Here is an 11,722-nt window from a genome sequence, read left to right as displayed (position 1 = left end):
CAGCTGGTATCACAAATGTATTAGTGGTTACAATATACTACAGGGTGGGCTATTTATATGGATACACCTAAATAAAATGGGAATGGTTGGTGATATCAACTTTGTTTGAGGCACATTAGTATATGGGAGGGGGAAAACTTTTCAAGATGGGTGGTGACCATGGGCGCCATTTTCAAGTTGGCCCTCCCATATACTAATGTGCCACAAACAGGAAGTTGATATCACCAACCATTCCCATTTTATTTAGGTGTATCCATATAAATGGCCCACCCTGTTCAATGCCAAATCAGATCTCATCTATGCACACATTACAGAAACAACCTCATTGAGATATATGAAGCAAATTCATGCAACAAATCTCATGGAAGGAGCACTGCATTCTCAACTGCATCGCTAACAAAGGCATTCATCAGTTCTTTGCATAACCAAATGTCCGTGGCACAAAGGAAAAACGGTGAAGAGCTTTATCACTTCATTCTCCAGATTCTATATGATTCACTGATGAGATGGGGAAAAGGACTTTTACTAAAATTCCTTTTTCGTGGACTTCATTTGGGGACACTGAACCATACTGCTGCTGCCACCAGGAAGCTGACAATAATTATAACCGAAAGAGGAAAAAAGTCTGCTCCTCCTCAGCAGCTAACACCCACTTGCTGGCAAGTAAGCTAGCAGGAATACATTGTAAATATTGATGATGACAGATGCCCTAGGATGGGATGATCAGCTCAGCGTCCTGTTGTGAATTCTGTTTTTGGGCTCCCTCTGGTGGTTACTGGTGGTACTGGCTGACTTTTGTCTTGCACCTGTTCCCATCAGGAAACTGGGAGTTTCCTATTTAGTCTGGCTTCTCAGTCATTCTAGTGCCGGCAATCAATGTTACCAGAGCACCTCTGTTGCTTGCTACCTGCTCCAAGTCTGCAATTCAGCTAAGTTGGATCTTTGGCATTTTTTGTGTTTGTTTGTCCAGCATGCATTTATATTTCTCTGGCTGCTGGAAGCTCTAGTGATCTGAAATTACTACTCCGGTGTCATGAGTTGATAACGGAGTTAAAGTAATTTCAGGATGGCTGTTTAGGGTTTTGAGGTGACCGCGAAGTCCTCTTTTGTATTTTCTGCTATCTAGTCAGAGGGCCTCTCTTTGCTGAATCTATATTCATACTGCGTACGTGTTTTCCTCTTACCTAACCGTTATTATATGTGGGGGGCTACTATCACTTTTGGGGTTTCCCTGGAGGCAAGCCAGGTCTGTGTATTCCTCTACTAGGGGGTAACTAGATCTCCGGCTGGTGCGAGGTGTCTAGGGATAATCGTAGGCACACCCCCTGGCTACTATTAGTTGCGTGTTAGGTTCACCGTCGCGGTCATCTGAGATTCCATCATTCCTAGAGCTAGTCCGTTTTTGCCTGAGTCCCTGCCATTGGGAACCATGACAGTGTCCCCTCACTCTGATGTGTTTCACCGCCAGCTTCTTCCGGAGATGTGTCAGTGTAAAGGGCGATTGTACACTGCTCAGAAAAATAAAGGGAACACTTAAACAGAATTTAACTCTTAAGTAAATCAAACTTCTGTGAAATCAAACTGTCCACTTAGGAAGCAACACTGTTTGATAATCAATTTCACATGCTGTTGTGCAAATGGAATAGACAGTAGATGGAAATTATTGGCAATTATCAAGACACTCAAAGGAGTGGTTCTGCAGGTGGGGACCACAGACCACACCTCAGTACCAATGCTTTCTGGTTGATGTTTTGGTCACTTTTGAATGTTGGTTGTGCTTTCACACTCGTAGCATGAGACGGACTCTACAACCAACACAAGTGGCTCAGGTAGTGCAGCTCATCCAGGATGGCAAATCAATACAAGCTGTGGCAAGAAGGTTTGCTGTGTCTGTCAGCATAGTGTCCAGAGGCTGGAGGCATTACCAGGAGACAGGCCAGTACACCAGGAGACGTGGAGGGGGCTGTAGGAGGGCAACAACCAAGCAGCAGGACCACTACCTCAGCTTTTGTGCAAGGAGGAACAGGAGGAGCACTGCCAGACCTCTGCAAAATGACCTCCAGCAGGCCACAAATGTGCATGTGTCTGCACAAACTGTTAGAAACTGACTCCATGAGGATGGTCTGAGTGTCCGACTTCCACAGATGGGAGTTGTGTTCACAGCCCAACACCGTGCAGGACGCTTGGCATTTGCCACAGAACACCAGGATTGCAAATTTGCTGCTGGGCGCCCTGTGCTCTTCACAGATGAAAGCAGGTTCACACTGAGCACGTGACAGAGTCTGGAGACGCCGTGTAGAGCGATCTGCCTGCAACATCCTTCAGCATGACCGGTTTGGCAGTGATTCAGTAATGGTGTGAGGGTGGCATTTCTTTGGAGGGCTGCACAGCCCTCCATATGCTCGCCAGAGGTAGCCTGACTGCCATTAGGTACAGAGATGAGATCCTCAGACTCCTTGTGAGACCATACGCTGGTGTGGTTGGCCCTGGGTTCCTCCTAATGCAAGGCAATGCCAACTTCATGTGGCTGGAGTGTCAGCAATTCTTGCAAGATGAAGGCATTGAAGCTATGGACTGGCCTGCCCGTTCCCCAGACCTGAATCCGATTGAACACATCTGGGACATCATGTCTTGCACCATCCACCAACGTCACGTTGCACCACAGACAGTCCAGGAGTTGGAGGATGCTTTAGTCCAGGTCTGGGAGGAGATTCCTCAGGAGACCATCCGCCACCTCATCAGGAGCATGCCCAGACATTGTAGGGAGGTCATACCGGCACATGGAGGCAACACACACACTACTGAGCATCATTTCCTTGTCTTGAGGCATTTCCACTGGAGTTGGATCAGCCTGTAATTTGATTTTCCGCTTTGATTTTGAATATCATTCCAAATCTAGACCTCCATGGAATATTAGTTGAGATTTACATTGATCATTTTTATTATTATTATTATTATTATTATGATTTATTGTTATAGCGCCATTTATTCTATGGCGCTTTACATGTGAGGAGGGGTATGCATAATAAAAACAAGTACAATATTCTTAAACAATACAAGTCATAACTGGTACAGGAGGAGAGAGGACCCTGCCCGCGAAGGCTCACAATCTACAAGGGATGGGTGAGAATACAGTAGGTGAGGATAGAGCTGGTCATGCAGCGGTTTGGTTGATCGGTGGTTACTGCAGGTTGTAGGCTTGTCGGAAGAGGTGGGTCTTCAGGCTCTTTTTGAAGGTTTCGATGGTAGGTGAGAGTCTGATGTGTTGTGGTGGAGGGTTCCAGAGTAGGGGTGATACGCGAGAGAAATCTTGTATACGATTGTGGGAAGAGGAAATAAGAGGGGAGTAGAGAAGGAGATCTTGTGAGGATCGGAGGTTGCGTGTAGGTAAGTACCGGGAGACAAGGTCACAGATGTATGGAGGAGACAGGTTGTGGATGGCTTTGTATGTCATGGTTAGGGTTTTGTACTGGAGTCTCTGGGCAATGGGGAGCCAGTGAAGGGATTGACAGAGGGGAGAGGCGGGGGGACAGGTGGATTAGTCGGGCAGCAGAGTTTAGAATAGATTGGAGGGGTGCGAGAGTGTTAGAGGGGAGGCCACAGAGCAGGAGGTTGCAGTAGTCAAGGCGAGAGATGATGAGGGCATGGACTAGGGTTTTTGCAGATTCCTGGGTGAGGAATGTACGGATTCGTGAAATATTTTTGAGTTGAAGTCGCAGGAAGTGAAAAGGGCTTGGATATGTGGTTTGAAGGAGAGCTCAGCGTCAAGGATTACCCCGAGGCAGCGAGCTTGTGGGACTGGGGAGAGTGGGCAGCCATGCACTGTAATGGATAGGTTAGTTGGGGGGGGTCGCGTGAGATGGGGGAAAGATGATGAATTCTGTTTTGTCCATGTTAAGTTTCAGAAATCTAGCGGAGAAGGATGAAATAGTGGACAGACATTGAGGGATTCTGGTTAGTAGGGAGGTGATATCTGGTCCAGAGATGTAGATCTGTGTGTCATCAGCATAGAGGTGATACTGGAAGCCATGAGATTCTATGAGCTGTCCCAGGCCAAAGGTGTAAATGGAGAAGAGCAGGGGCCCAAGGACTGAACCTTGTGGGACTCCGACAGATAGGGGGCGAGGTGAGGAGGTGGTGTGTGAGTGGGAGACGCTGAATGTCTGGTCTGTTCGGTATGATGAGATCCAGGATAGGGCCAAGTCTGTGATGCCAAGGGAAGAGAGGGTCTGTAATAATAGGGAATGGTCCACTGTGTCAAAGGCAGCCGACAGGTCGAGGAGGAGGACAGAGTAGTGTCGCTTGCTCTTGGCGGTTAAGAGGTCATTGGTGACCTTAGTTAGGGCAGTTTCATTGAAGTGGTGTGACCGGAAGCCAGATTGTAAGCGGTCAAAGAGGGAGCAAGAAGAGAGCTGGGAGGACAGTTCAAGGTAGACGTGTTGTTCCAGTAGTTTGGAGGCATAAGGGAGAAGTGATATAGGGCGATAGCTAGATACAGAGGATGGGTCAAGAGAAGGCTTTTTGAGGATAGGTGTGATTGAGGCATGTTTAAAGCTTGAGGGGAAAACACCAGTTGTTAGTGATAGGTTGAAGAGATGGGTTAGGGTTGGGATGAAGACTGGTGAGGTGTGGGATGGGAGCGGGTCAAGTGCACAGGTGGTGAGATGCGATCTTGAGAGTAGAGTGGAGAGTTGATCTTCTGTAATGGTGGAGAAGTTAGTTTTGGAGGTGGAGGGCTGGGAAGTCGGGAGGAAGGGCTCTGGGGGTTGTTCACCAAAACTGTCTCTGATGTTATCAATCTTCTGCGTGAAAAATGAGGCAAAGTCTTCAGCTGAGATAAGTGGGGAGGGAGGAGGTGCTGGGGGACGGAGGAGAGAATTGAAAGTGTTGAATAACTGTTTAGGGTTGTGAGACGGAGGATATGAGAGATGAGAAGTAGGTTTGTTTAGCTGTGGCGAGTGTGGTCTTGAAAGTAGTGAGGGACTGTTTGAATGCGATGAAGTGCTTGTTGGAGTGGGATCTTTTCCATCTGCGCTCAGCAGCCCTGGAAGCTCGCCTCAGTTCTTTGGTCTGGCTGGTGTGCCAGGGCTGTCTGTTGATTTTGCGAGCTTTGGTATGTGTAAGTGGGGCAGCAGATTCCAGAGCTACAGCTATTGTGGTGTTATATAGAGCAGCAGCGTCATCCGCATTGTGTAAAGAACTTACCGTATATACTCGAGTATAAGCCGACCCGAGTATAAGCCGACCCCCCTAATTTTGCCACAAAAAACTGGGAAAACTTATTGACTCGAGTATAAGCCTAGGGTGGAAAATGCAGCAGGTACCGGTGAATTTCAAAATTAGAAATAGATACTCCATATCATTCATTATGGCCCCATAGATGCTCCACATAAAGCTGTGCCATATATAATGCTCTGCACCGTTCATTATGGCCCCATAGATACTCCACATAAAGCTGTGCCATATATACAATGCTCTGCACCGTTGCCCCATAGATACTCCACATAAAGCTGTGCCATATATACAATGCTCTGCACCGTTGCCCCATAGATAGCTGTGCCATATATATAATGCTCTGCACCATTGCCCCATAGCTGTGCCATATAGTGCTCTGCACCGTTGCCCCATAGCTGTGCCATATAGTGCTCTGCACCGTTGCCCCATAGCTGTGCCATATAGTGCTCTGCACCGTTGCCCCATAGCTGTGCCATATATATAGTGCTCTGCACTGTTGCCCCATAGATCTGCCATATAGTGCTCTGCACCGTTGCCCCATAGCTGTGCCATATAGTGCTCTGCACCGTTGCCCCATAGCTGTGCCATATATATAGTGCTCTGCACCGTTGCCCCATAGCTCTGCCATATAGGGCTCTGCACCGTTGCCCCATAGCTGTGCCATATAGTGCTCTGCACCGTTGTCCCATAGCTGTGCCATATAGTGCTCTGCACCATTGCCCCATAGCTGTGCCATATAGTGCTCTGCACCGTTGCCCCATAGCTCTGCCATATAGTGCTCTGCACCGTTGTCCCATAGCTGTGCCATATAGTGCTCTGCACCGTTGCCCCATAGCTGTGCCATATAGTGCTCTGCACCGTTGCCCCATAGCTGTGCCATATAGTGCTCTGCACCGTTGCCCCATAGCTGTGCCATATAGTGCTCTGCACCGTTGCCCCATAGCTGTGCCATATAGTGCTCTGCACCGTTGCCCCATAGCTGTGCCATATAGTGCTCTGCACCGTTGCCCCATAGCTGTGCCATATAGTGCTCTGCACCGTTGCCCCATAGCTGTGCCATATAGTGCTCTGCACCGTTGCCCCATAGCTGTGCCATATAGTGCTCTGCACCGTTGTCCCATAGCTGTGCCATATAGTGCTCTGCACCGTTGCCCCATAGCTGTGCCATATAGTGCTCTGCACCATTGCCCCATAGCTGTGCCATATAGTGCTCTGCACTGTTGCCCCATAGCTGTGCCATATAGTGCTCTGCACCATTGCCCCATAGATGCTCCACATAAATCTGTGCTGCTGCTGCTGCAATAAGAAAAAAAAAAACACATACTCACCTGTCTTGCTTGCAGCTCCTCGGCGCCATCTTCCCGGCGTCTCTCCGCACTGACTGATCAGGCAGAGGGCGGCGCGCACACTATGGGTACGTTCACACAGGACTTTTTTGCTGCTTTTTTTTGCTGCTTTTTTTTATGCTAATTTTCAGCTGCTTTTTACAGTACCAGTAAAGCCTATGAGATTTCAGAAATCTCATGCACACACGTTGGTTTTTTGTTTGATCAGTTTTTTCTGCTTTGCTGCTTTTTTTGGACATAGGGCATGTCACTTCTTTCAGCGTTTTTGCTGCGTTTTTGCAGCGTTTTTTCACCCATTGACTTGAATGGGTGATGAAAAAAACGCTGCAAAAACGCTGAAAAAACGCATGTAGCATTATTTGCTGCTTTTTTTGTGCAGAAAATCATGGCCAGCAGGAAGGGATCTCACAGCCAAGAGCTTAGGGGTGTGGTTAGTGAGGTGTGAAGAGCCATTGTGAGCCATTGTGAGGTGTGAAGAGCCATTGTGAGGTGTCCTGATTGTGATCTATTGTGAGGGAGTTCCTGGTAGTGAGGTGTGAAGAGCCATTGTGAGCCATTGTCAGGTGTGGAGAGCCATTGTGAGGTGTCCTGATTGTGATCTATTGTGAGGGAGTTCCTGGTAGTGAGGTGTGAAGAGCCATTGTGAGCCATTGTCAGGTGTGAAGAGCCATTGTGAGGTGTCCTTTTCTAACAAATTAAATGACCAGGTAGTAGGTAAATACCTGCGTGCTTGAGTACTAACTGAGTGTCTTTGGTGTAGTCATCAAACATGTTTGATTCACCATATACCACAAAAAAAGCATGAAAAAAAACGCACCAAAAACGCACAAAAAACGCACCCAAAAAACGCACCTATAAACAGCTGAAAATTAGCATAAAAAAAAGCAGCAAAAAAAAAGCAGCAAAAAAGTCCTGTGTGAACGTACCCTATATGCGTCATCGCGCCCTCTGCCTGCAGTCAGTGCAGAGAGACGTCGGGAAGATGGCGCGACACCCGGCGTGTGGAACGAGGACAGGTGAATATGTCATACTTACCTGCTCCCGGCGTCCCGCTCCTTCCCCCGGACAGCTGGTCTTCGGTGCCGCAGCCTCTTCCTCTGTCAGCGGTCACTGGCACCGCTTCATTAGAGAAATGAATAGGCGGCTCCGCCCCTATGGGGGGGTGGAGCAGCCTATTCATTTCTCTAATGAGCGGTCCCACGTGACCGCTCAGGAGAAGAGGCTGCGGCACCCGGAGACAGTGGGACGTGCAGGGGGAGCGCCAGGAGCCCCGGAAGCAGGTAAGTATATGACAGTGCTCACCCGCCGACCCCACCACCGATCATGACTCGAGTATAAGCCGAGGGCGCACTTTCAGCCCAAAAATTTGGGCTGAAAATCTCGGCTTATACTCGAGTATATACGGTATGTCTGTGAGAGGGAGGAGGGATTCAGAGAATGAATGTAGGTCAAGATGTTTAAGATTTCTGGGAGGGTGTGAAAGTTTGTGGGGTGGGGATTGTAGACATGGAGTGGAGAGGGAAGAGAATGTGAGAAGGTTGTGGTCAGAGAGAGGAAGAGGTGAGTTAGAGAGGTTAGATAGGGAGCAGAGGCGGGTGAAGATGAGGTCCAGTGTGTGACCATCTTTGTGAGTGGTTGCAGAAGACCATTGAGTGAGGCCGAAGGAGGAAGTGAGAGATAGAAGTTTAGTGGCAGCTGAGAGGGAAGTGTCAATGGGTATGTTGAAGTCGCCCATGATGATAGTGGGGATGTCCGCGGAAAGGAAATGAAGTAGCCAGGTGGTGAAGTGGTCAAAGAAGGTGGTGGCTGGCCCTGGGGGGCGGTAAATGACAGCCAGTTGGAGGTTGGTGGGGGAGTAGATGCGCACAGAGTGCACCTCAAAGGAAGGGAGGGTAACAGGGTGGAAGTGGGATTGGGGTGAAGGAGCAGTAATCTGACAGGAGAAAACCAACTCCTCCGCCATGTTTGCTGCTGCAGCGGGGTGTGTGAGAAAGGTGGAAGCCACCGTAAGAGAGTGCAGCAGGGGAGGCTGAGTCGGAAGGGGTGAGCCAGGTTTTGGTGATGGCGAGGAAGGAAAGTTTGTTAGTAACAAAGAGATCATGGATGAAGGAAAGCTTGTTGCAGACAGCGAGCGTTCCACAGAGCTCCTATTAGTGGGACTGGGCAGGTGGGGGCTGGGCGAATGGGTATAAGGTTAGATTTTTATGTTTTTTTGTTCTCAACACATTCCCCTGTGTAATGAATAAAGATTTGCAACTGAAATATTTCATTCAGTGATATGTAGGATGTCGTATTTTAGTGTTCCCTTCTTTTTTTTTTTGAGCAGTGTATTTTTAAGGCCGGCGTCACACTGGCGAGTTTTACGGACGTATGAGCGCAGAAAATACACCCGTAAAATACGCATAACACACGGCCCAATGATTCTCTATGTCCCAGCTCCTATCAGCCGTATTTTACGGATCCGTATTATACGGTCTTCTATGGCCGTACAAAATCGCAGCATGCTGCGTTTGTCACCGTATTGTGCAAAAAAATCGCCAATGAAAGTCTATGGGGCGAGAAAAATACGGATTACACATGGACCAGCAGTGTGACTTGCGAGAAATATGCAGCGGTGTTCTATAGAAAAGCCGGTAATTCAATTGCTGGCTTTTCATTTCTCCTTCACAAACCCGACATGATATGAGACATGGTTTATATACAGTAAACCATCTCATATCCCTTTTTTTTTTTTTTTCCCCCATATTCCACACTACTAATGTTAGTATTGTGTATGTGCAAAATTTGGGCACTGTAGCTTGTAAAATAAAGGGTTAAATCGCGGAAAAAATTGGCATGGGCTCCCGTGCAATTTTTTCTGCCAGAGTGGTAAAGCCAGTGACTGAGGGCAGATATTAATAGCCTAGAGAGGGTCCATGGTTATTGCCCCCCCCCCCCCCCCCCTGGCTACAAACATCTGCCCACAGCCACCCCAGAAAAGGCACATCTGGAAGATGCGCCTATTCTGGCACTTGGCCACTCTCTTCCCATTCCCGTGTAGCGGTGGGATATGGGGTAATGAAGGGTTAATGTCACCTTGCTATTGTAAGGTGACATTAAGCCAGATTAATAATGGAGAGGCGTCAATTATGACACCTATCCATTATTAATCCAATAGTACGAAATGGTTAATAAAACACACATGATTTAAAAGTATTTTAACGAAATAAAGACACGGTGTTGTAATATTTTATTATACTGGTAATCCACCTGAAGACCCTTGTCACCTGAAATAAAGTAAAAAAAAAACAAACAACAATATTCCATAAGAAAAAAAAAAAATGTGACAAAACCAGCTCACCTACTAGGCATTTGTTGTGGGGAAGCCCGGATAACGTGCAGTCTTCACGTGAAGCAATAGAACAAATAGAGGAGAAAATCCAGCTTCCAAAAATATCAAAATTTATTGAAGATAAAATCCAGAGTCCAAAAACATGGTTCACAGGAGAAGAAATAGCAGCAAGCTACATGTTTCGAACAATAAGTTCTTTTTCAAAGCTGCTCACCATGCACCAGAGTGAGGTTTAAATAGCAGCTGTGAAAATCACAGTGAATCACTCCACCACCTGATGCAGCAGTGATTATATACAGGTCCTTCTCAAAAAATTAGCATATAGTGTTAAATTTCATTATTTACCATAATGTAATGATTACAATTAAACTTTCATATATTATAGATTCATTATCCACCAACTGAAATTTGTCAGGTCTTTTATTGTTTTTAATACTGATGATTTTGGCCTACAACTCCTGATAACCCAAAAAACCTGTCTCAATAAATTAGCATATTTCACCCGTCCAATCAAATAAAAGTGTTTTTTAATAACAAACAAAAAAACCATCAAATAATAATGTTCAGTTGTGCACTCAATACTTAGTCGGGAATCCTTTGGCAGAAATGACTGCTTCAATGCGGCGTGGCATGGAGGCAATCAGCCTGTGACACTGCTGAGATGTTATGGAGGCCCAGGATGCTTCAATAGCGGCCTTAAGCTCATCCAGAGTGTTGGGTCTTGCGTCTCTCAACTTTCTCTTCACAATATCCCACAGATTCTCTATGGGGTTCAGGTCAGGAGAGTTGGCAGGCCAATTGAGCACAGTAATACCATGGTCAGTAAACCATTTACCAGTGGTTTTGGCACTGTGAGCAGGTGCCAGGTCGTGCTGAAAAATGAAATCTTCATCTCCATAAAGCATTTCAGCCGATGGAAGCATGAAGTGCTCCAAAATCTCCTGATAGCTAGCTGCATTGACCCTGCCCTTGATGAAACACAGTGGACCAACACCAGCAGCTGACATGGCACCCCACACCATCACTGACTGCGGGTACTTGACACTGGACTTCAGGCATTTTGGCATTTCCTTCTCCCCAGTCTTCCTCCAGACTCTGGCACCTTGATTTCCGAATGACATGCAAAATTTGCTTTCATCAGAAAAAAGTACTTGGGACCACTTAGCAACAGTCCAGTGCTGCTTCTCTGTAGCCCAGGTCAGGCGCTTCTGCCGCTGTTTATGGTTCAAAAGTGGCTTTACCTGGGGAATGCGGCACCTGTAGCCCATTTCCTGCACACGCCTGTGCACAGTGGCTCTGGATGTTTCCACACCAGACTCAGTCCACTGCTTCCTCAGGTTCCCCAAGGTCTGGAATCGGTCCTTCTCCACAATCTTCCTCAGGGTCCGGTCACCTCTTCTCGTTGTACAGCGTTTTCTGCCACATTGTTTCCTTCCAACAGACTTACCATTGAGGTGCCTTGATACAGCACTCTGGGAACAGCCTATTTGTTGAGAAATTTCTTTCTGGGTCTTACCCTCTTGCTTGAGGGTGTCAATGATGGCCTTCTTGACATCTGTCAGGTCGCTAGTCTTACCCATGATGGGGGTTTTGAGTAATGAACCAGGCAGGGAGTTTTTAAAAGCCTCAGGTATCTTTTGCATGTGTTTAGAGTTAATTAGTTGATTCAGAAGATTAGGGTAATAGGTCGTTTAGAGAACCTTTTCTTGATATGCTAATTTATTGAGACAGGTTTTTTGGGTTATCAGGAGTTGTAGGCCAAAATCATCAGTATTAAAACAATAAAAGACCTGACAAATTTCAGTTGGTG

This window comes from Ranitomeya variabilis, chromosome 4 (genome assembly GCF_051348905.1).
Source record: "Ranitomeya variabilis isolate aRanVar5 chromosome 4, aRanVar5.hap1, whole genome shotgun sequence".
Classification (NCBI taxonomy): domain Eukaryota; kingdom Metazoa; phylum Chordata; class Amphibia; order Anura; family Dendrobatidae; genus Ranitomeya; species Ranitomeya variabilis.
Note: the sequence above shows the minus strand (reverse complement) of the source record.